Source organism: Hippopotamus amphibius, chromosome 16, assembly GCF_030028045.1.
Source record: "Hippopotamus amphibius kiboko isolate mHipAmp2 chromosome 16, mHipAmp2.hap2, whole genome shotgun sequence".
NCBI lineage: Eukaryota > Metazoa > Chordata > Mammalia > Artiodactyla > Hippopotamidae > Hippopotamus > Hippopotamus amphibius.
This window is the reverse complement of record NC_080201.1, coordinates 2,280,056-2,305,801: the sequence shown is the minus strand read 5'-3', so window position 1 is coordinate 2,305,801 and position 25,746 is coordinate 2,280,056. Positions and strand designations below refer to the sequence as shown.

At 47.5% G+C, this 25,746-nt stretch overlaps 1 long non-coding RNA gene and 1 pseudogene across 1 annotated transcript in view; one reads left to right on the top strand and one right to left on the bottom strand.

The window, feature by feature from the left end:
* LOC130839090 (uncharacterized) overlaps positions 1 to 493 on the bottom strand; it is a 122,552-nt gene extending 122,059 nt beyond the window's left edge. Inside the window, exon 1 of the long non-coding RNA XR_009049765.1 lies at positions 374 to 493. This is a non-coding gene — a long non-coding RNA (uncharacterized LOC130839090). The remainder of the gene's footprint in view (positions 1 to 373) is intronic.
* A 4,227-nt stretch (positions 494 to 4,720) lies between these two features.
* On the top strand, positions 4,721 to 24,472 carry LOC130838972 (peroxiredoxin-4-like; annotated as a pseudogene).
* The last annotated feature ends 1,274 nt before the right edge of the window (positions 24,473 to 25,746 follow it).

The following is a 25,746-nucleotide window of genomic DNA, read 5'->3' as shown; positions in this document are numbered from 1 at the left end:
AAACTCTCTGGGTGATGCTGTAATGGTGGATCCATGACAACACACATCTATCAACACCCACAGACTGTACAGCACCAGCAGCGGACTTAATAGTGACACACTGATTCTGCCCCGTCAACCACACCAAATGCACCCATGCAAAGACTTAGCAACAGCAGAAACTGAGGTGGTGGGGCAGCAGGGAGACGGGTCTTTCTGCTCAGTTTTTCTGTAAACCTAAAACCACTCTAAAAAATGAAGTCTACTAATAAAAGAAACCTCATTGCTAAAGTGATAGAAGGAATTTTCCTCCACCCCTCTCTTCCCCGTTTGGTATTTCCTGGGAAAGGATGTTCAGAAAGTAGAAAAGTTCAAAATAGAACAAAAATCCTACCAGCACACAGCCATTCCATCCACCCCATTTGAGGCCATCCTGTGCTGGGTCCGGTCTCAGAGGACGTTTTCCAAGACTGGTTTCCGCAGGCAGACATGGCCCGATGCTTCTGCGGCAGTGACAGCGATAAAAGCCAGGTTACTTCAACAGTATTCTCATTTATTTTTTATTTTTACACTAACGTCCCATGGCGCTGAGTGCAGTGACACGATCGCTGTTAAATAAACTGAAATCCTGCTTTCATTTCGCAGTCGGTTCCATCCCATTTACAGTCAAATGTGAGCCCATCAACCAGGATTACCAGGGTCATTCTGCCCCTGCCCTCTGGGCACAGAGGAAGGATCTGACCCCACCTGGGAGCCCACAAACCTGGCACGCCTTTCTCAGGAGAAGCCCCCTTGGGGTGTAGACTCCAAGGTGAAAGTTGACCTGGGGAGCCTCCTGCACCAGTGGGAGGAAATATGGGAACCTCACTGCCAACCTCTAAGGAAAGATGGGCCTTATCCCTGTGAGAGAGAGAGACACACACACAGAGATGGGGAGAGGGGGCAGAGAGACAGACAGACAGGGACAGAAAGAAACAGAGACAGAGAACGAGGGCTGTCTGTAAGCCAGAAACTCGGCCTCCCCTCCTGTCCTCCCCGGGAGCTGGCATCTGCAGCCCACACCACTGTGACCGTGGACACTGGGCAGGCGCCGCATTCACCCATCTGCACCTGCCCTGCCTCTGTGGGCGCTGACCCTCAGGCCTTGGCGCGCAGGTGGCTCCCGCCTGCGGCCTCAGTGGCGCCACCATGTGGTGGAAGTGCAAACTTGGGTTCTGGCCCTCAGCTCTCTCTGGGTGCTTTTTTTTTTTTTTTTTTTTTTTTAATTAATTTATTTATTTTATTGGCTGTGTTGGGTCTTTTTTGCTGTGCGCGGGCTTTCTTTTAGTTGCAGTGAGTGGGGGCTACTCTTCGTTGTGGTGCGCAGGCTCCTCATTGCCGTGGCTTCTCTTGTTGCAGAGCACGGGCTCTAGGCACATGGGCTTCAGGAGTTGCAGCACGTGGGCTCAATAGTTGTGGCTCACAGGCTCCAAAGCACAGGCTCAATAGTTGTGGCGCACGGGCTTAGTTGCTCCGCGGCATGTGGGATCTTCCTGGCGCAGGGATTGAACCCGTGTCCCTTGCATTGGCAGGCGGATTCTTAACCACTGCGCCACCTAGGAAGCCCTCTGTGGGCACTTTTTATGGGGGTGGTCCCATGATTTCAAACACTGCGCATGCACAGAGGGAGATGCCCCCTATACCCACACTACCGGTTCTACTCCTCCTGGAGCCTACTCAGGTGCAGCATGACCCTACGGGGCCACCTAAACCCAGCCGGTGGAAACATGGGAAGCAAACCCCATGTCTGGCGCCCCCAAAGGAAGGGGGCGATGAGAGAGCTCTGGGTTTGGGGGTGTCAGCCCCAGCAATGTGATCGCAGCCTCTCTCCTGCCCTTTGTTAGCTCAGAGCCAGTTTTCAAATCTCTAAACCTGGCCCAAGCCTCTCACCCTTAAAATTATACCTGCCTCACAGAGCTGGGAGGGTGGAGAGAATAGAGGATGTCTAGAAGGAAATATACGCTCCAGAAAAGAACAGCCTCCTTAATATTCAGCGAGGCTGTGGGCATTGGGGTGGGGTGCCAGGCAAGGACAGGGAGGGGGCAGTGCCCAGGCACACCTGATCCCCCCATTGCCATCCTTTCTCAGAGTTACTTTCTAGACCAAGCCACAGATGTTTTTACAGAACTTCTTAGTTGGTGGTTGGCACTGGAAATAAACTTCAGCTAGTACGACCCATAAACAAGCAGTGACTGTCAGAGCTGACATTCATGGGGTGTTTCCAGCAGGCTGAGCTCGGAACCCGGCACGTGCTGACACACTCCACCAGGCCCTCTGGGAGGTGCCGCTGGCTCACCCATTCTGCAGACCAGAAAACAGAGTCACAGTAGCTGTGTCCCCAGCAAGCGGCTGAGCCAGATCCACGGCCCATAGCCAGGCCCTGTCTCTACCCACTTGTGTCAACCCAGGGGACGTGAGGGGCTGCCCCTCACTAAAGTTGGTTATGAAAACCCAAGAGGGAAGGAAAACAGATGTCACTCCATTTGCTTCTCCACCAGAGTTGTTTTAGGAAACAGGGAGCCCGAGGAGAAACGCTGGAACCAGGGGAGACAGATGACAACAGGCTCAGCTGGGCTAAAAGTCCTGTGTGGGCAACAGGCTGGACCCAGGAACAGCCAGCCCCGAGGGCGGCGCATGCCCTTGGGGCTGCCTCCTGGTGCTGGCCCTCCTGAGGGGCTGGCATTGGCTAGCTGGGAGGTTGTCGCCCCTCCATATGGACACATCTACCGAAGAATGGACAACTTTCCAGCAAACTGACGAGAAGTTGTGCAAAATAAGGCAGAGGGGAGCACACAGGCCTTGGGTCAGAAATGCCTGGTTTGGGTGTCTGAGCTCTTCCCCTTGCTTCAGGGCGAAGTACCTGGCCTCGCAGCCTCAGCTCTTTCATCTGCAAAACGAGGATTGTCACACCTGGTCTGTAAGTCCTCATGCATTACAGGCAACGTCTACACCCAGCATCTGGCAGGGAGGATCAGCCCAGCGAGGCCATGTCACCAGGCTCAGGGGTCCTTTCACGTGGCCTTAGCAGTGAGGACAGCTCCTACCCTGGGGTCTTGGCAACACCTCCCCTGCGCATGGTCCTGCTGACCCCACTGGGCTCTTATCCTCACTACCCAGCAGTCTTCAATGGGAACATTCATATAATAAAATGCTGACTGTACAAAATGGATGCAAAATTTTGTAAAATATCTGAATGCTCAAAGGCTAGTACACCAAAACGTCTAACTCTGATGATGTTTACATGATAAGATTACTGATAACTCTTTTTCAATCCATAATGTTTAATGTTTTAACTACTTGGATCATAAATAAAGGAAATGAAGAAAAGACAAAGAAAATACAGCTTAGAGGAAAATAAATGCCTTTTTCTCCTGAACGACACTCATTTCCCATGTGGTCGGTGACGATCAAGGCCCCACAACCATGTGCAGAACTCAGACCCCACAGGGGCCAGAGTCCCTCAGGAAGGCCCCCACCCTGCCCCTGCCCCTGCCCCTGCCTGCCCTCCTCTGCAGTGCCCGGGCAGGGTTCTGGGTTAGGCTGGGAATGCTCCTAGGCCTCAGGCTGGTGGCAAGCATCTGACCTGACCAGGACCCAGTCCACCCTTCCTTTGACACGGAACATTCACGCTTCCCTACAGCTTTTCTTTCTCCCTTTTTTGCAATTATACGACAACGATGCAACTGCTCTATTTGTGCACAAAGTAGCCTAGAGTTTTGGATGAGGGCACCAGGGATAACATCCAAGCTGCACACTGCTACCCTCATGAGCCAAAGCCAGAGCCGGGGGGGGTCTGGGATCTCTTTGTTTTAAGCTGCTCTGGTTCTGAGGATGAAGACCAGCCCATGCTGGCAGACAATGCAGCAGGCCTGGCCTCCCGTTCCGTCCCTCACACAATGGCAGGGCCCCTGCTAGAGCCATGGGACTATAAATAACCACCACAAACAAACAAAAAGCAAAACAAAACAAAACAAAACAAAAAGCGCCCCAGCATCGAAAGCAAATTCACAGCTGGAAAACCTGAGGCCCAGAAATTGAGGATGGGACCACAATGAAATCAAATCAAATCCAAATCGCTGGGGAGTGCACTAGAAGACACCAGTCCCCGGCTGAGCTGGGACTCTGCCTCTTACACGAGGCGGGCTGCCCGCATCTGCTGACACTGTTGGAGGAGGCTGTGACCACTCTGACCTCAAAGGGTGTGAGTGGACGGAATCGACACTCCCAGGGCTGAGCAGGACAAAGGGCCAGACATCAGAGAATCGAATTTCCTTTTGCCCAACGAACTCTTTCCTCTCAGATCATCAGCCACATTAAAGTGGTCTGCAATAAAACAACTTCTCCCTACTGTACTTGGATCGTCCTCCTGTCTTTTATGGCAACAAGCATTTCCTTGCTCCCCCCCAACTTGCAGTACTTCTGTTTCTCTGCGGTCCCCACCTCCAGCCCCATCCGTATAAGGAAAGCAGACTCGCTGGACGAGAGTTCTCATGCACCTTCCTCTGACCCTTCCAACCCAGCCAGGTCGCATAGTCCTTGTTTCAAACGACTCAACAGCCGGCTGCCCGTGTCACTGAACAACCTGCATGCATGCTGCACCCGCTCGGGGAAGGCCTGTTCACGCTGCTGGTGTCAGATCAGTGTGTGGGATGTGCCCATCCCTCCACGACCCCCTGATGAGAAAGACCCTGACATTCCAGAGATGAGCCCCTACTCGGACTGGGGTAAGCCCCTCTCAGAGTCAGCACTCCCACATACGTCAGATGCTCCAAGGCAGGCTGCAGGGTCCAATCACATGTATGCTTCAAGTCTGCAGAACAATCACCGGGTCTCACGCCTTGGCAGCCTCTGCACAAGCACAGCAGCCCATAAGTGACGCTGACATCCTCCCCACATGGTGGCCAGCAGAGGGGTTGTCCGTCTTCATGACTTTGTCCATCTGAATCAGCCCCCAATTCACATCTTCGTCACCGAGGAAGCACGTGTTGCCTCTTGGACTAGCTTTGGCTCCAGTTCCCTTTCTGGTCACGTGTGGAGGATCCCAGGGGCCATTATGGAGCCCCCGGATAGGACATGACATTGACCAGTGTGTGTTTAGCTGTTTTCCACACCCCTCATTCCACAAGGACTTGAAGTGGATGGACTCATCTTCTGAGGCCCTTTCACCTGCCTCTGAACCCACAAGTCCAACCATGAGTTGGCTCTGGCCACAGCTGGGCAATTTGTCCTCAACAAAACAGTTGCAGGTAATAGGACTGTAAGGGGAGAACACCCCCCCCCCCCACACACACACACAGGGGACATGACCTGTGAATAAATGTACATGTGCACATGTAGAGGAAAAATAATAAACTATGCTGTAAGTATTTCTCAAATGAGACTCCCCAAGATATGAATGTTAAGCCTTAAATAAAACATTCCACGCTTAGTTAGATTTGGGAAGTGCTGCTTCTTCCAACACTCTCAGTGCTTCACCACCAGCCAGAGGCTCTGAGAAGTCTTGCTGTAAAAGCACCTGCTCAGCTGTACTCCAATCAGCATCCCCGCACATATCTGGCTTTTGGACCCTTTGTTGGTGTGCACACATCCGTTTCACTACTGCACACACCCGTGTGCAAAAGCAGACCTAACGCCTGTCCTCCTGCAACTCTGTCCAGTGACAGACAGACATCCACGAACCAGCACACAGAAGCAACGTTACTCTGTAATGCATGTTAGGGAATCCAGCGGCTGGGGTGTGTGTTGTGAGCCTGAGGTGGAAATCCACGGCGGCTTCCCCGCTGGGAAGCGACGCTGGTGGAGCCGAGTGATGTCAGAGCGGCAAAGCGGAGGAGGAGACGGCAGCTATTCAGACCGTAAAGCGTGCTATGAGCAAGGAGCCCACCTGAGCTCGGGACTGGGGGCGGGGGAGGACATGGCAGATTTGAGGACCAACAGAGACCAGGGGGATGGAAGCAAAGGAAGTCATCTCAAGGATGGCTGGAGATGGGGCAGAGAACACGGAGACTCTTAGCACCTTAACCATTTCGTGCATTCTCACTTTAAAGCCCCCAGCCCTAGCCCACCAGGCACATGGCTGCAGCCAACCAGGTTGGGTTTATTAGCTCGCCGCAACTAGAGAAAGCCCGCGCACAGCAACGAAGACCCAACACAGCCATAATAAATAAAAGTTAAAAAAAAAAAAATTTAGTAGTTACCTTGGGGTTTGCAATATGTATCTTTATTTAATCAGAGTTTACCTTGAAATAGTATCACATAGATTCACATGTAGTATAAGAATGTTACAAACTGTAAGAATGTTACAGATTCCTTCCTCACATTGCTTTTGCTCTTATTATAGGTTACCTTTACATGCAATATAAACACATTGCACACTGCGACTATGGCGACTATGGCGTGGAGCGGGAGGTGAGGACACACTCTCACCACAGTTTCCCTGTTTGGTTTTAGAAACATAAAGACTCGTGGAATTGTGTTTTCACAAGTAGCTTTTGAAGTAGAAGATACATACCCCTATCCCATCACCAAGGTAACTTTTTCTGTCTTATAATGGAGAGGAACTTGACCAGGTTAAGTACATGGGGCAAAAGGAAGCCGGGAAATTCAGACAGCTGAGGATTTCTGTCCAGACTTGCTTCTGACCTGTCCCAATCTGGGTCTTGCTAGAGTGTTCCAAAGGTTGTTTCAGAACATTTTCCTTATAGTCAAACGTACTCTGTGCTCACTCAGTCCACTTCCTTTATGTTTTGGGGTGTCATGGTATCCAAGAGAAATTCATGCCAGGGGTCAATTCATTTCATTTAAATAGTCAAAACGCCTGTATCTGGTCTCTTCAAGCCCTCCTCTTTTGACCCAGGAAGTATTCCATGCCAGCTTCAAGTTGAATTCCATCCCCAGTCCATGTTCCAAAGGATGGGATTCTGCTGAGAGCCCTGGAGCCTGGCCAGGTTCTGTGGGTTCAGCAGTTGGAAGAGGGTATTGAGTCCACTTCCAGGGAGACTGAGCCACTCTTCCTCTTCCTACCAGTGCAAATGCTTTTGGCCACTGGCTTAGTCACTCTTTACTTCAGACAAAAGAAAAATTCTATTTTCCAGGAGAGAGCAGATGGTCACGTCAAGAGCTGTGGAAGTCTGTATGACTCAGCAATGTCTGATCTCACAAGCCCACTCTGGGACCGTATCAGGCCAGTGAGAAGTGGTTAAGCCATCACTTGTGGTCAGATATTGTGATCAGAAAGGAAGACCTTACTATGCACATAAGCTTGTGTGTAACTGTCCCAGGAAACTGCCCCTTAGGAGGCCAGCACACAGCCTCCGAAAGAACATGCATTTGCTCCCTTGGGCATGACCTGCATTTGACTTCAGAGCTCCTGATTCAGCTCAGCTGTAATGAAGGCTCCTGGGGCCAACACAGACCAAAACACAAGAGACTGTAGCCAACATGGAATAGTCAAATTCCCCTGGTGTATTTCCTCTGTCTTCCTGGACCCGGAAGGAGAGTCCACCAGTCTTCCCCACCCACTAAAACCACCACCCAGACCCTACCCCAGGCATTAGCAAATGCCCTGCCCTGTAGCATCTGAAAACCAGCCAAGGGATCATCTCAAAATTCACATCTCCAGCTGATCATGACTAGACTCTGTTTTCCAGGACTACTGTCCTGTAAAGGTGATGGAAATAGGAGTTACCACTGATCGCTAAAGATGACACCAATTGGCTACAGAATAAGTCAATCACAGGGTATGCCACACCTACGATTTCCTAGGCAACCAAGTTCTTTTTATTTTTTTATACAACTTTATTTAGCTTATTTATTTATTGGCTGCATTGGGTCTTCATTGCTGCGTGGGGGTTTTCTCTAGTTACAGCGAGCAGGGGCTACTCTTAGTTGGAGTGAGTGGGCTTCTCATTGCGTTGGTTTCTCTTATTGTGAAGCACAGGCTCTAGGCACGTGAGCTTCAGTAGTTGTGGCACACAGGCTCAATAGTTGTGGCTTGCCGGCTCTAGAGCGCAGGCTCAGTAGTTGTTGTGCACAGGCTTGGTTGCTCTGTGGCATGTGGGATCTTCCCAGACCAGGGATCAAACCTGTATCCCCCACATTGGCAGGTGGATTCTCAACCACTGCGCCATCAGGGAAGCCCGGCAACCAAGTTCTTAGCCATGCAGTTCCCTTGGCCGTAACTTGCTGGACTCACCCTCTGAAAGGTTGGGATTCACATGGGGAGCATAATCTGCACGTGAAATGCACTATGAAGCAGGGAGCATGTGCCACTGCCATGTGCTTAACTAGTCCTTCAGCAAGTTAACCTGGCACAGCACCTCCTTCAGGCCCTGGGAGCAAGTTGAATGTTATGAGAAGGAAAAGTTGGTGTGCACTGGAAAACTAGAAAGGGCCAGGTGCTGCTGCTAAATAGGTGGGGTGAATGGCTCGTTAGGCAAAGACTGTATTTGGGTAGAGTCAGCTTGAAATTGGCTTTCCCGGTTTGCAAACTGATGTCTAATCCTCATGACTTTCTGAAATGAGGGAATATCCATTTCCATTTTGCAGAGGAAGAAACTGAAACTCAGTTATGGGACTTCTTCAAAGTTTCATAGCTGGTGGTGAGTGACAGAGTTGGGATTCAAACCCAAAGAGCCTCAGGATCGTGACTGCTCCCATCAAAGAGCTCTAATCATTTGGAATGAGTATATTTTTATTAAAATGCTTGGTAAACAACTAAGCTCAACATGTGACCAAGGTGGATTCTAAGAAGATGAGAACTTGGGCCATGAACATGAACTTAAGCCATGTCTGAATTTTGCAAAGCCAATTCCATTTTTACAAGATTAATTCCATTTCCCAAATTTTTCTTCAAGTCATTTTTTATCAAGCCCTCTTCTTTTAGGAATAGGTTACAGGTTAGAGGTTAATTGGTACAACGCATCTATAGAGCAATACAGCAATGTGTATCAAGAACCTCAAAAAGATTCATGCCATTTGATTAGGGTGACCTTATAACTTATCATCCAAATCAGGACACTTTTGAGAGTAAGAGAGAGCACTATTACCAACCATATGAGGAGAAAATAGGGACTAAATGGGCCAACCAGAGGTATGGACCACCTACCTATATTAGACAAAATAAACCTACATCCAAGACCCATCCTAAAGAAACACATTCACCCACCCATCATTCATTAACTAATAAATATTGAGTAACAACTATATGCCAAATACAACATTTATATTAAAGGACCATTATAAGTGTTGATTTTAATAACAATAATCGGGAAACCACCTACAGGTCTATCATTAGTTATATTCTGGAAGATCCAGATGATGGGAGACTACGTAGAAATTAAAAATCAAGTTTTCCCATAATAAGTCAATAGAAAACATAAGCAAAATATTAAATTAAAAGTATGAAACAACTGTATAGTTAGCACGATCCAAATTTTATAAGGATATATAAGCATGTGTTTATGCATCAACACAGACAAAAATAGCAATGTATCAAAGGGATGATGGTGATGTCTCTGGATGACGACATTATGAAAGGTTTCTATTTTATTCTATGTGGGGTTTTCCTTCTGTATTTTTATATTTTCTACATGAGCATATATTAGTTTAGCCAGGGAAACAGGTCACAAAACATCACTGGCAGTCAGGAGAGTTACATTTTGGGTGCAGAGAGCAGATGCTCCCGCCTAAGAGTGGGACCATGGGCGAGTGAGGCTGCCCCTCTGGGCCTCTGCTCCTACCCTGCAGGATGGGAACAGTGCCTGTGCCTTCTCTTGGATCAGTGGGAAGAATGAATGAGCAGGACTGGTCACCTCCCCTCCCCAACCTGTTCTCATCCCAGTGCCCCCATCTCAGTCTCTGGCTTTCTCGAATCCAGGCTTTTCATCTCATAGAAGAAGAGTTGATGTCTGCAGTTCCTTAGCATGACAACTGCAAGACTTTCTGGTGGCCCCGAAGGTGACATCTTCTTGCCAGCATCATGGGCTCTGGGAGCCCCCGTCCTGGACCTTGCCAATATTCACTGTCCTCAACAACAGTAGCACATCAACAGATCTTTGTTGAGTGGACTTCCAGTTCAAATCCCAGCTGTGCAAATCACTGGCTCTGGGACCTAGGGAGGGCTACTTTACCTCTCTGTGCCTTTGTTTTCGAGGTACAAAATGAGAATAAAATAGAACTTTCCTTCTGGGGCAGTTGTGTGGGATAAAAGAGAGGGTGTGAGTAAATACTTAGACTGCACCTGGCCTGTAGCACCTGTGTAATCAGGGGTCACTCTCTGTCATCAGTGCTTCCTCTGTTCACTTGGGGTACCTCCAACACCCTCCTTTTAAGTCTAAGGAACGCGACTGACTACAAGATGCCCACAGCAAGCAAGTCCAAACCATGCATCTATGAGTAGAAAATGCTCCTTTCCAGTCCCCACTGCGATTAGAATTGTTCCTTTTCAATTGTTTTTCAATTTGGTAAAATACACATAGCATAAAATGACCATTAGCCATCACTTAGTACACTCATAATGTACGAAATCACCACTGTCCAGTTCAGATCATTTCATTACCTGAAAGGAAACCCATACCTGTTGGCAATCACCCCTATTCTTCTTCCCAGCCCCTGGCAACCACTAACCTGCCTTCTGCCTCTATGGGTTTACCTATTCTGGACATTTGCTACAATAAGAGCCTTTTGTGACTGGCTTTTTTCAACTTAGCACAATGTTTTCGAGGTTTAGCTACACTGTAGCATGCATCAGTGCTTCCTTCCTCTTAAAGGCTGAATAATATTCCTGTACAAATAGGCCACATTTGTTTATCCATTCACCTGTCAATGCACTTTTGGGTTGTTTCCACCTTTTGCCTTTGTGAATAATGCAGCTGCAAACACTCGTGTACAAGTTTTTGTTTGCACACCTGCTTTCATTTCTCTCAGGTGTAAACCCAGGAGTGGGATTGCTGGGTCAGAGGGTAACTCTGTGTTGCACCCACTGCGTGCACGGCAGCTGCACCCTCCTACATCCCCACCAGCAACGTGTGAGGCTCCAATCTCCCCACATCCACACCAGGATTGCCTCTTGCCCAGCTCCTCACCTCAAGGTAGGCTTCTGTCAGGCACAGGGTTACGCCAGGCTCCTTCCAAAACGTCTGCTCTCCCAGAGAGGTCCCGTGCCTCGCAATGCGGCCTGATACCTCGTAGACAGGCCATGGAACAGAGCTCACCGTCTCTGCGTGAGGCTCTGCCGGCACATGTGTAAGGAAAGCAGCAAGTCCCACCAGTGCACAGGACGGCAAAGTCCCCAGCACCTGGGCCCCCAGGGGCAGCAGACACACAGGCGGCCAGGGCACTATGGAGACAGTCCCTGAGCAGCATCCCATCTGTCAGCTTCTTACTGACAAAGTACTCTCCCTCCCAATCCCAGGGAGCACTTGTTTTTCCCGCCTGTTAAACCTGATTGGAACACTGGGTTTGACTGGCCTCAGCCTGCGGCCCTGTCATAAGACGCAGCAGCTCTGTTTTGTGGTGAAATGCGTGAGATGTATGGAAACAGTGTCTCCCTCAGGGCCCTGGATTCCCCAGTGTTAGAAGTGGGTTCTGCCAAATGAGAGCAGATGGTGGTGCCAGCAGCTGGGGGGTGCAAGAAATGGGGAGATATGGGTCAAAGGGCACAGACTTCCATGTAGAAGATGATCAAGTTCTGGGAGCTGACACACAGCCTGATGACTGGTCAACAACAGTGCACTTTACACCTGAAAGCTGCCCAGAGAGTGGACCTTAAATGTTCTCACCACACACACACAAGAACGGTAACTATGTGAAGTGACGGAAGTGCTAACTAACCTTACAGTGGTGGGCATTTCACAAAACACACACGTATCACATCATCGCCGGGTAAACCTTAAACAGACATAGTGTTATATGTCAATTATCTCTCAGTAAAGCTGGGCAACATAGAAGAAGTGGGTTTTACAACTCGCTGGTTCCCTGACCTCCCAAGCTTCATTTTACACACCTAGTAAAGGGCATCCAAAGGCATTCAATTATTTTGATAAACTTCTGCTTTAGAATCATCTCATGGCATGTGTCTTAGATCTTACTGCTGCAAAACAGATTACCTCCAAATTTAGCAGCTTACAGTGATAAACTGTCCTGTGTTCCACAGAATTTTCAAATGTACCCTGGACAGTCATGAATTTTAAAATCCTATTCATAATTATCTGAGTCCATCTGACTCTACACATAAAAACAATGTTTCAATGTGCATTAAATGTTTCGGGGATATAACCACTTGTTCAGAATTCTCAAAAAGGAGAGAAAGGCAGGCAAATTCAAGACTATGGAAGCTGACTCCCTTAAAACTATCTATATTCAAGTGACTCCTAGAAAGCCTCCCTGAGCCCCTGAGAATGAGAGCTGTCCTGCAACAGCCCATTATGGGTGTGTGATATTCCATCGTGTAACCTCGCCCTGCTCCATGGGAGACACAGCAGGCCAGGCCACCAGTTCAGTTCAACCCCCTATTTTACAGAGGCCAGAGAGAGCAGACAGCTTGTACAAGGGCACGGAGCAAGTGGCTAAGCTGATCCTAGAAAAACCCCAAGCTCGTTTGCCGCGGCAAACTCAACGGATAAACAGAAGCCATTCTCCGGGACGCAGACGCCTCTGATCCTAGCTTCCCCCACATATGCCAGGCACAGCAGGCAAGTGTATGCGGGGCACGCCCTTGCTTCAGATACAGTGGAAACTGGCTGCCCAAGCAGCCCCCACCTGACTACCCAGCAGGCCTCTCCACTGAAGAAGGGCTGGGGGTGGAGGTCCAAAGTTGAGGAAGGAGGAGCAAAGGTTGGTTCAACCGAGAGAGGGATTCTGATGTGGATCCCAGCCCTCCCAGGTCTATATCCCTGGTAACCTGGACCTCTTCCTAAGGCATCTCCAGACATACGGCGGGTCCTGGGAGCTCACATGCAACCTGGTGGCGTGCTCTGGGGTGGGCCGGTCTCACTGCCAGACTGGGGAGCAGAGAAGACCACTACTTGCAGGTGCTCACTGCCGAGGATATTGTGCTTGGGCTTCATCCCGAGGCCAAGGCACAGGTTTTGTCTGCTCTGGGGCTGCCTGGCTGTCTCAGGTTGCAGGCTGTGGCCAGGCTCTCTGCCTTTCACCAGGAACCCCTTGGAAACTTAAACAGACGTCTCGTGGGGGCTGTTCATTCTACCAGAGAAATAACAGGCCGCCAGCAGGACAATGGGCGCTTGGAGAGACTCTGACTGCAAGATGGCAAGGACCAAACAGAACTCACTAGTAAACCTCACCAGAGATGGGAGCAGGGTAAGGAGAAGAAAAGAGCACAGAAAAGAATTGGGTCAGGGTGATTTTTAAGTTGCAAGAGCGTTTGGTGAAGGAGGAAGTCGAGATGTGTTTCCATGAGCTCTGTTTACGAGAGGAACCTGCACATTTATAGGCCCCTCTACGATACTTGCTGCATCTCATGGTTTGTTTTGTTTTCCAGCTAAATTATAAATGTGCTTTATTTGGTGGAATATATGGCTGCAGTTTATTTGCTGGTGGGCATGGCACCCTTGGACGTGAAAGCCGGGGACTCCTAAAAGGTTTGTTCATTCCTTTTCCCCAAACCTCAGCCTGAGGAATGTTGTAACCACCTCACACCTGCGTGTCACACCTACACTAATTACCAGCTATTTTATTTCTTCTTAAAAAGATTGCATTTTGAAAACTGTCAAACCTACAGAAAAATTGCAAGTGAAGTGAACAACCATCTGCCTTTCCCCTAGATTCCAACCCCCCTCAGTCTGTCTCACACACACACACACACACACACACATACACACTCTCTCACTCTCACTCTCACTCACACACACACATTATTGGCACTGTTGCTGAACTTTTTAAGAGTGGCCACAGTTGAGTGTATATCTCCTAAAAACCACACCGTTCTCTCTGAGAACCACGATACAATGATTAAGTTCAGGAAAGCCATCACTAACCCCCTGCTGTCATCAAATACACAGTTCATAGTCAAACTTCCCCACTAGTCTCAATTATGGCCCCTCAGTTCAGTCCCCTTAAATCTGGGACACTCCTCAGTCTTTTCTCCTGACACTGGCATTTTGGGAGGGCAGAGGCCAGTTGTCTTGCAGAATTTCCCTCAGTTTGGGTTAGTCTGATGGTTTCTCATTGTTAGATTCAGATTATGTGTCTGGGGCAGGAATTCCCCAGCAGTGATGTTGGGTCCTTCTCAGGGCATCGTATCAGGGGCCCATGATGTCATTTGTGTCCCATTAATGATGATATAAATTTTGATCGCTTGGTAAAGGTGGGATCCTCAAGGTTCCCCACTCTAAATGCACCTTTTCTTTCCTTCGTAATTAAAGAAATCTGCAGAGACAAGGGCTGAGCAGTGCTGATACCCTATTCCTAACAAACTCACTGGTGGCTTTAGCATCCATCAACGATTTCTGCCTGAGTCAACTTGATGTAAATAAAACACTAGTATCATTTTTTCTTAAAAAATAAGAATATATAAGTACAATGAAAAATGTTAGCTACAATTGCCTTCTTATGACTCTGAGCTGAGGCTTTCTCTCTGTTAGAAAGGAGAAATCGTCACGTGTTTGAGAGCTGGTAAGGATCCCTTAGCACCCAGCAAAGCCTTTCTCCGCATCACGTCCAAGAACTAACCTTGTAAATGGATACTCTATGGCACCAAGAAGCAAATGTGAGGGCTCTCTGTCCTACAACACCCCAAAAACACCATACATGCCTATCAGTGAAGAGTGACCCCCAGGCCATTAGGTGATAGTAGGTGATTCCTCAGCTGGAACACCCAGAAATGATTTTATAAGGGTGCGTTCGTGCCAGAATTCTTGCATTTTGTCTTAAGTTCCATCAATTTCAAACTCCCTTTTTCTTCCAAATGGAGCGATCCTGAGGAATAGTTTCATAATCCAATCCACCTCTTACAATATAACAGACTTCATAAGTATTTAATTCCCGTGGACCCTGGCTACAAAGGCCAGGCACACACGCAGTAAACTTCTGCAGCCCTTGTCAGCTCCAGGCTGGGTGAAAACCGGAGTCAATTTCTACTTTATCTGCCTTATTTCACCCCCTCTAGGTAACCTGGCCCCTGTAACTTGTTTATTTTCAAACTTCCGTGACTTGGTACTCATAAAACCTGTTAACCCTGCAGCCTCAGTCCATAACCCAGGAATGGGTCACTCTCTTCCAATAAAATCTCTCCCAGGGTATGAAACAGATCTTTAAAACAGAGTTGCTCTGTCGGGGGTGAGAAGCGTTCAGCCCGCCTGCCCATTCCCCCATCCCCTCAGAGAGGACCCCTCACCACCGCGACAGAACTCTGAGCACTGCGAAGGAAGAACCCGGATGGAGAACTACCTTTCTAGAGCCCAGTGATGACTGCATTCTAGAGGACCAGAAAGGTGAATTCCAGCGTGCGGAAAGAGGAACCCCTGTGGTGTGGGGCCCAGAGTGATCCAGATCACAGAGGGGCCAGTGCACCCTTCCAAGTTCATTCACATTTATTCTTGCAGGCTTATTAACCACTTGGAAGAAAGGGCATTGATTAAGCAGACATGCGCCATGCGCCAACCTCTTAGAGCACCCAGATTCACTTAGATGCCAGATTCACTTAGATTCACTTAAATGCCCCTATCGGCTGTCACACAGTGACAAGATGGCGGTCAGCCCCACATCACAGCCAAGGATGCTGAGGTTCGCAGACATAAGAAGGCTTACCAGGTTACTCGGCCATTCGGTGGCAGAGCCAGACCCACAGCCAGGCCGCTCTCACCCCACAAGGCTGTGCTTGCAGGCAGGGTAGACAGAGAGGAGGGAGCCCAGCCAAGTGGTGCCACCTCTTCCCACTCTGATGAATCCCTGGGAAAGCTGTCAGGATGACCTTCTGAGTTTAACTCATAGGAAAGAAAACCAGGAACAACATGCAGATTGCACCCCCTGGTCCACATTTGTTTGGAGCTTGGCTCCTGCTTTTTCTTTTGTTTTAGTATACCTCCCTGTAGCGACCTCTGGGGGAGCTTACAGGAAGCCTGTCCCAGGAAAGCCCAGGCTCGGCAGAGGCCATAGGATGTTACCCTTCAGGCTGCTCCAGAGCTTCGCCAGCAGCCAGCGGCCCACACTGGTGTCACTTTCACCTCTGCAGTCAGAACAGATGGCAGAGACCCTACTGACCCAGTCCAGCACTTCACATGTGACCACAGTTGGGTGGGGGTGGGCGTGGGGGTGACGGCTCCCTGTCCCACAGACATGGCTGATGCAGCCAGCACTCTCCCTTCCCCTGGGTCGCAACCAGGGAGCACGGTGCACAGTGACAGCCATGCTGCCCCTGCAGCCAGCACCAAGAGCTGGCCTGTCAGAAAGACCTGGTTCAAGTCTCAGCTCTGCCAATAACGGGCTGGGTGACCTTGGGCAAGTTACTATCTTCTGTGAGTCTCTGAGCGCTGCAAAGCTTTCTTGGAAAGGTTAAATGGGATAACACGTGTAAAAAGCCTGGAAGAGTAGCTAACACGCAGTCAGCCCCCAGTGCATGTATACTACTACTAAAGCAATCAAATTCAGGGCAGGGGGGCAGAACTTGCACTGGAACGGAACTGTCATGCTTAGTTATATTTATGTTGTATATAGATATATATCGTATGGGTATGCTCAGATACACACTGTAGCACCCATCAGCTATCTCAGATCTAGGAAGTGGTTTCACACACAAACACTGCATACATAGGTTCAGATATACATTGTATCACTGAGCCCCCAGCTATCCTTTGACATAAGAAATAGTTTTCATACACATTCGCTGAATATATATGATCAGGTACGAATCATATTACTGAAGCCCCAATTATCCTACAATGTAGGGAGAAGCTTGTGTGTGTGTGCATAAAATTTCTAGGTGTTCAGATATTATATTGTATCACTGATCCCTCCCCAAGCTGTCCTCTGATCTAAGAAGTAATTTTCATACATATTCAGTGTCTGCAAATAATGAGATACATACTGTATTACTAAATATCCCTCAAGTTATCCCATGATCTAGAATTTTTCATACATCTACCTTATTTCTAAATGTTTAGGATATAGACATGGGATGCCTTTCCATTTATTTAGGTCTTCTTTAATATATTCCAATAACATTTTGTAGTTTTCATCATATAAGTTTTATACTCCTTAATTAACTTTATTCTTGAGTATTTTATTCTTTTGATGCTATCGTCAGTGAAATTGTTTTCCTAATTTCATTTTCAGATTTTTCATTGCTGATGTATGAGCACACAATTGATTTTTGTAGATTGATCTTATATTCTGCAACCCTACTGAGCTCTTCTATTGTTGTTACAGCTAAGCCCAAGATCAAAAGAGCCTGAGTTCATGAATCACCATATGGAAAATGCTTACCAAACCCATAATCAAGTGTTGCATGAGCAAGAAATAGACTCCTATTGTTTGGCACAGAGATTGGGGGTTTATCTGCAGAGCAGCTGGCATCACCTCAACTAATACAACATTCAACCTAAATGTCACTTCCTTTCTTGATTACTCCTTCCTAAATTAGGAACCTTCCCTTGATTCTCTCTCTTATTTGTTTCCATCTTAGCCTTATTAAAAACTGTAATTCCTTACCTGTGAGTGTCATTGATATAACGTCTTTCCTCCTCTGAAGGCAGAGACGGTAATGACCTCACGCGCCACTGCACTGCCTGCTCAATACAGTACAGGTCACACCAGGCAGGTGCTCAGTACATATTTATTGAGTACGTGAACATATATTCCCCTCTTTTTGTCTGTCGTTTGCTGCCATGCTCTGAGCACTTACTTTGTGCCAGGCAGTGGCTGAGGGCATATGTGCCCTGCGTCTCACTGAGCCCTCCCTCCGGCTTCAAGAGCACTACAATGACTCCTATTCCACAATGCAGGAAAGGCAGCATCAGAGAAGTGAGGTCACCTCCCCACTGGTACTTAGCTAACAGGGGACAGAATTGGGATTTGAACCCAAGTTTGAACACATTCTTCTACAAGGTGTCTGCTCAGTCATTCTGCAAATTAGACTTCTTGACCATCTTTACAAGATCTAGTTCTGTGGGCAGCCCTGAGCTATTCCAACTCCTCCCAGGCAAAGTGCAGATCTGAGGGTTTGAGGGTCCCCATGGCTGCTGAGACCCCAAGCAGGCACCACCAGGTTGGAGTACGGAGGCTGGGGTATAGATGGGGTGCCTGAGGACTTTGGAGAGCTGTGCTCTCCTTGCCTGCCTCCCCTTGGTTTAGCTTGCACATGAGGAAACTGAGGCTTAGACAGGCTAAGCAGGATAGCCAAGGTCACAGAGGTAGCAGGCGGCAGGGCTTGGAACGGAACCAGGTCTCATCTGACTTTTCTCTCCTCTGCCCACAGTCCAGCATAAACAGGTGCGCCTGGCTGTAACGCATCCCTTGGAGATAGGGGAACAACTCCACCAAGAACGTCCTCAGGATTTACTGGCTGCCAGTCTGGAAAAGTGCCTCTTGCAATACATATATTTAACGTTTTGCACAAGAGCAGAATATAAAACACCCATATATAAATATCTCCCTCTCTCCTCTCCGTCTCCAATGCCACATTCACCCTGATTTATGGAAGCATTTCCTTGCAACAGGATATGCTGGAAAGTTTGAACCTGGCTCAAGAAAGAGCAGGGTATGTTAATTTCAAAGCAAATTAATTAAAATGCAATCCAAGCTCTTTGGAAATAACACAGAAACAGTATTCAATGCTTGGTGTCCCTCCAGACAGAAACAGGGCCTCCTGCCTTTGGCCAGTATGGGGACAACCTTATTATGCCTCATTTTCATCTTAAGACTTTCAATTTCATTACTCAAGGAGCTCAGCTTTGGGTATCACCTAGCACTTTTGTCATTAGTATTCCAATCTTTTCATCTTTCAATAAATATTAAATATAGAAACTGCTGAGTCAGTTAGTGTTTCATTCAGGGTCCCAGCTAGAATCAGATGGTACATTAAAAGGAGGTAATTTGAGAAAAGTTTAACAAAGAGACTTCCAAGATGTAGGCAGAATTTAAGGAAACCAACAACGGGTAGTGCAGAAGCCCCAGGTAGTACGAGCAAGGGTGGTACCACTGTGGGCTGCATTGGTAAAGGAAGGGAACAGGTACCAGAACACAGAGGATGCAGCAGCAGAGTGAGGGCCACCTGACCAGAGCTGTGGCCTTGGTGCTTGGCAGGAAGAAAGCTGAGGGAACAAACACTCCCCCCTCTCTCCTCCTGCCCCCTGGTCCCAGCCAGGCCTCCCACTGGCCAAACCCAAGCAAGAGGTAGACAGTAAGGAAGCCACTGGTGCAGCCCATGCACCCAGGGCACAGAGCAGGGTGGGAAGGTGGAGATGGGATTCCAAGGGCAAATGGAAGACAGCCAGCACAGGTGGTCTCATCTTTGTCTCTTTCCAGACGTGTGCCCTCGGCACAGGACTTAACCTGTCTGTGCCTCGCTCTCCTCCTCTGGGAAATGATGCTAACAATGGTCCTGGTGCTGACAGCTCTGCTGTGAGGATTCACAGTGAGCCCTCAGCCAATGACGGCTGCTGTCAGTACCTGTCCTGGTCATGCACAGGACCTCATGGGTTGGAAGCGGACAAGACTTGGCTATTGACGTGGAGTTCATGTCTTGGCTCCTACCTCCCCATATTCGCCCAAACACTCGAGACCGCAGAGCCACATACGCCATATCCCATGGGGGTAATAATAACATCATCAGTAATAGAACCACCTGAGAGGATCACTGCAAGGATTAAACATGGATTAAGCACTTAGAACAGCACCAGGACCAAGGCAAATGTGGTTGACTGCAAAAAAAAATGGCCCCAAGTTTTCACAGCCTCAGAAATGAGATGTTGCCCTCCCATCATGAGGTGAAGTCCGTTCCCCTGCCTTTTAAATCTGGGCTGCTCTGCGACTTGCTTTGACCAACAGTGGAGAAATGGCTGCACAACAGTTGGGAACCCAGGCCTCAAGGGGTCTTGCTCCCTCCCTCCAGAATGCTGCATGCACGTGCTGCAAGCCCAGCTAGCCTCTGAAGGGTGGCAGCCCACACAGGCAGCGATGAGCCACCCCCACCCAGAGCAGCTAGCCCAGTGCTGGCCCAGCCGACAACCACAGGTGCCTGAATGAGCTCGGCCAGCAGCAGAAGAACCTCCCCACTGAGTCCAGCCCAAATTCTATGCAGAGTCATGAGTTACATAAGCGGTGGGGTTTTAAGCGGCTGTGTTTCAGGATCATTTGTGATCCAGTGAGAGCTAACTGATACAGTAACTATTCAGTGATCGGTAGCAGTCATTATTATTGCTATTATTTTAGTAGTAGTAGCAGTAATCTGGTTAATAGTAGTATTAATCATCTCTTCCCCACAAATACTTGCACAGCTCTCAGAGCCATGAACTTTCCATGTATTATTATTCAATCTTCATAACAACCCTCTAGGTTGTGTTATGGTCTCCATTTTACAGCTGAAGAAACAGCTTTGGCAAGGGGATTTGACCCTCATCCAGGAAGTGAAGAGCCAGACCTGGGGTCAGAGTCTAGTGCTGTCCCACTGTCACTGCCAGGCCTCTTGGGATGGTCACTGCCTGGATCTTCCCTAGGGCACAGCATTATCTGAACACTTTCAATTTTAATAACTTAGCCATTGCAGGGTGGATGGTGACATAACATTCTGCACAGTATTCTTTCTACTTTGGTCTAACTATCCAAGTCAAACCCTACATTGGCCTGGACTCTTTCAGTGACAGAGGCTCAAAGATGTCATCAAGACTCTGCACTGATGACATTCCCAGTAACTCCAACAGAAGTGCTATCGCTGGCCCTGACTGATGACCCTGGGTCATTTGCCCATCTCTGAGCTGTCCCATGTGTTCAGAGGGGTGAACGGCGGTTATCAATGGCATTAAGAAAGTATTCAAACCTGGATCTTGGAGGGCGAGGCCAGCCCAACTCAACTGCAAGGGAGGACACTGGAGAAGAGGATCTGCCCTGGGATAATCAGGATGCCATTACCAAACGAGGAGGAATGGCAGTGGAGCCCAAATGGAGAGACCTATCTAATTCCAGCTCTGAGCTTTGGACTTGCCCCAGTCCTAGGAGGGTCCTGAAATCCCCAGAAGAGGAACAAGCCTTGCATTCTGACCACATCCAATCCTGGTACCTTCTACATACCAAAAGATCTGGTTTCTAGATTCACTTAAGTAAGAGAATCTTCTGCCATATTTTGGTACCTTCCTACCGCACCATCCTAAAACAGCTGCACGTCCTTCAGTAAGTCACATAACTTCTTTGAGTTCAGTTTCCTCATCCTTAAACTGAAGATATTAATGTTGATACTTGAGAGACCATAAATATAAAATGTCCTAGACAAATAACTAGGCAAAATTTTTCACTTCTCTTTACTGATTTTTTAAATATAGCATTTCACAAAATGCACTGAAAAGAGATGACATTATTCTGATTTGCTTATATTACTAAATGGGAATCCCACCCATGCCTCAGTCTGTATGGTGTCGGCAAACACTTACTGCCACTTCTCAACACTCTTCCTGTCTCTGGAAGTTGGTGTTTCTTGGAGGACAACCTGACAGCTGGAAAGAGTCATAAGCAGGTGGCTTTCGTTCATTTTTACAGGTAGAAAGTAGTTCCAAGAATCAAACAGAAAAATGTTGAGTCAAATGTCAGCCTGATGATTAGCCCCAAAACTTTAAGATAAGGATTAATCTGCTCATGATGAATCACATGGCAACAGCGTATAATTTGAAAAGGTTCCCCCAGAGAAGACAGGAAAAAAGGAGTCTGCCTTTTCTGAAGTGAAGCTGCACCAGTAATGGCAATGATGAGTGGCATTTCTGAACACTGAGCCCTTCAGCAAGCCTATGAGACGATGGTACTACCACACTCTAAAGACCAGAAAATTGAGACCTAGCTAGGGGCCCAAGGAGGGGACTGAGTGAGAAAGGAATGGGCAGGGAAAGCAAAAGAAAAGAGAAAAACAAGGAGGCAAAGAGGAAAGGGAGAAAACAAATGGCTTCCAAGGTTTCAACAAAGCTCCTCATTTTCTTTTTTCCCTTTTCAAGGGTGAGGGTGTAGTCACTGAGTAGGAAAAATGGGCACTTCTGCAGTCAAAAGGGAATCTTTTCATGTATTTTATTATCTTTAGCTCTATAATTAAAGAACTTTGGGTTCTTACGTAGCAAATTTTCTTCTCCTTTAAAAATGTTGTCACTGGAATAATCTTGGCGGGGGCGGGGGGGCTGCCATCTAAAAACTGTTACTGTTTCCATAAGATGGCAGCTTTAAGTTTCCTTCTTTCATGTCTGCATTAGCAATGCAATACAAAGAACGCTGGCTGCCCCCTCCCAGCAAATGACCACATTAAAATTCATTCTCTCCTTTCGTCCTTACTGTTTACTTTACAAACAGAGACACAGTGTCTGAAAACTCCAGTAGCTCAAAGACACACTTTTCTAGTGAAACCTAAGTACTTTCCACTTTTATATCTGAAAATGAAGCAAAGTCTTCCTTCAAAAGAATTTTCATCCAAATGGATCTACTTTCCAGTGGAGGTGGGAATCTCACCCACTCATCCAAAATCCATAAACCCACACCCCATTCCCAAAGCCCCATGTGATGCAGGTCTCCCTCTGAGAAAGTTAAAACTGAGAATTCACGAATGAATGCTGGGATCAGGGAATAAGCAAGCTATTCTATTCTTCATGAATGTGAATTGAACTCACACCCTCAAGGAAAACGTGGAGGCATTTGGGGACAATTTCTTTAAAGATCAATGGAGAGGCAAAGATCTCTTAAACAGGACACAAAAAAGCACTAACCAAAAAGGCAAATGGGTAAATTGGACTTTATCAACATTAAATATTTGTGTCCATCAAAAGATAACAATTTAGTAAATCAAAACTACAATGAGCTGTCGCGATTTGATTCCTTATGAGCAGATTAATCCTTTATCGTGGAGTTTTGGGGCTACCACCTCACACCTGTCAGAATGGCCATCATTAAAAAGTCTACAAATAACAAATGCTAGAGAGGATGTGGAGAAAAGGGAGCCCTCCCACACTGTTGGTGGGAAGGTAAGCTGGTGCAGCCACTATGGAGAACAGTATGTAGGTTCCTCAGAAAACTAAAATAGAATTACCATATGATCCAGCAATCCCACTCCCGGGCATATATCCAGACAAAACTATAATTCAAAAAGATACATGCACCCCCTCTGTGCATAGCAGCACTATTCACAATAGCCAAGACATGGAAGCAACCTAAGTGTCCAACGACAGAGGAATGGATAAAGAAGATGTGGTACATATGCACAATGAAATATTACTCAGCCATAAAAAAGAACAAAATGTCATCTGCAGCAACATGGATGCAACTAGAGATTATCATACTAAGTGAGTCTGAAAGAGAAAGACAAACACCATATGACATCACTTTTACCTGGAACCTAAAATACGGGTGCCGGGAGCCGGGAAGCGGGGGACCGGGGCAGCAGGGTGAGGGCAGGGGAGTGAGGAGGCGGGCAGGTCTCAAGCAGCGGATATGCACTGGGCGCGGGGCTGTGGATGCCTGGCGGCCGGAGGGGCGCGGGCGCTGGGGCCAAGGGACGGGCGCCGCCACCGCGACCCGAGACGACTTGGCCCCTGGCCGGAGCCGAAAGCTAGTGCTGCCGCCGGCGAAGCTCTGCGGCGCTTGGAGGCGGCAGAGAGAAGTGCGACTTCCACGTGGGTGGACAAGGGTACCCAGGTGAAGCCTTCGGTCGCTGACTCCTCCCTGCCCCTCAGCACTGCCAAGATTTCCAAGCCAGCACCTGATGCGGAAGGAGCAGCTGTGGTAAATGGCGAATTTAAGGGGCTCAAGTTAACTGACTATCGTGGGAAATACCTGGTTTTTTTCTTCTACCCACTTGATTTCACTTTTGCGTGTCCAACTGAAATCATCACCTTTGGTGGTAGAATTGAGGAATTCAGGCCGATAAACACTGAAGTGGTAGCATGCTCTGTCGATTCACAGTTTACCCATTTGGCCTGGATTAATACCCCTCGAAGACAAGGAGGACTTGGGCCAATAAGGATTCCACTTCTTTCGGATCTGAACCACCAGATCTCAAAGGACTGTGGCGTGTACCTGGAAGACTCGGGCCGCTCTCTTAGAGGTCTCTTCATTATTGATGACAAAGGAATCCTAAGACAGATTACTCTCAATGACCTTCCTGTGAGTAGATCAGTGGATGAGACACTACGTTTGGTTCAAGCATTCCAGTACACCAACAAACATGGAGAAGTCTGCCCTGCTGGTTGGAAACCTGGTAGTAAAATAATAATCCCAGATCCAGCTGGAAAACAAGTATTTCGATAAACTGAACTGAAAAATATTTCCTCAGGTCATGATGCTTGAAACTTCTCGATAAGGTTCGCTGTTTTATTACTGAAAAAAAAATAAATAAATAAATAAATAAAATCAAATAAAATATGGCACAAATGAACTTATCTATGAAACAGAAACAGACTCACAGACATAGAGATCAAACTTGTGGTTGCCAAGGGGGATGAGGTGGGAGAGGGTTGGATAGGGAGTTTGGAACCAACAGATGCAAACCATTACATATAGGATGGATAAACAACAAGGTCCTACTGTAGAGCACAGGGAACTATGTCCAATCTCCTGGTATAAACTATAATGGAAAAGAATATTTTTAAAAAAGAATGTACATATATGTAAAACTGAGTCACTTTGCTGTTCAGTGGAGATTGGCATAACATTGTAAATCAACTATACTTCAATAAAAAAAAGTTTTAAAAAAGGTAATTTAAAAGTCAAAGAGTAAGCTACAAATGGGAAATATCTGCAATACACATATCTGAGAAAGTACTTGTATCCAAACAATAAATCAATAAGAAAAACAGAGTATTCAATTAAAAATAAGAAAAGCCTGGCAGAGGCAACTCACAAAAGATGTAAATGATCTATAAGCTGTGAAAAAAGTGCTACATCTCACTTTTCATTGGGAAAATGCAAACACTGAGATAACAGTGACACACCCAACAGAATGGCTGAGGTCCTACAAGAGTGATGATGTCCACTGGACCCCTGGACTCTGGTACGCTGCCGGTGCACACGCGCCACCATTGTGCTTAAGTGCTTGTCATTTTCTATAAAGCTAAATATATAGCTGCCTTGTGACCCAGCGATTCTCCTCCTAGGCATGTGCGCACGAGAGAGAGGAAGGCCTCCACACCCTGTCTCGGGGTCTGCTCCCGTGGGACCCAAAGGGAGACCCGCCACTTCAGAACAGACTAGCAGTTCAGGGAAAGGGCTCTGGAGTTAGACAGACCTAAAACCAAATTCAAGTTCTTCCAATACCAGCTGTGTGATTTAAACTTGAGTTTCTTCGTCTGTGAAATGGGGATAATATTGGAACCAACTCACAACAGTTTTGAGGCTGTGACAGCTGGTGCACACATGACACTTGTCACAACGCTTGGCCTGCAGTCAGCACTTCAGAGAGCTCGGTGTTGTCACCATCGTCATCATCAAAGCCTGGAATCAGGTTATGTTCATTCTGCAATTCAGGGAAGTCCAACTATTGCTAACATTTTATATACATAGATCTTCTCTTGTTTTTTTGAGTGTTTAAAGAAA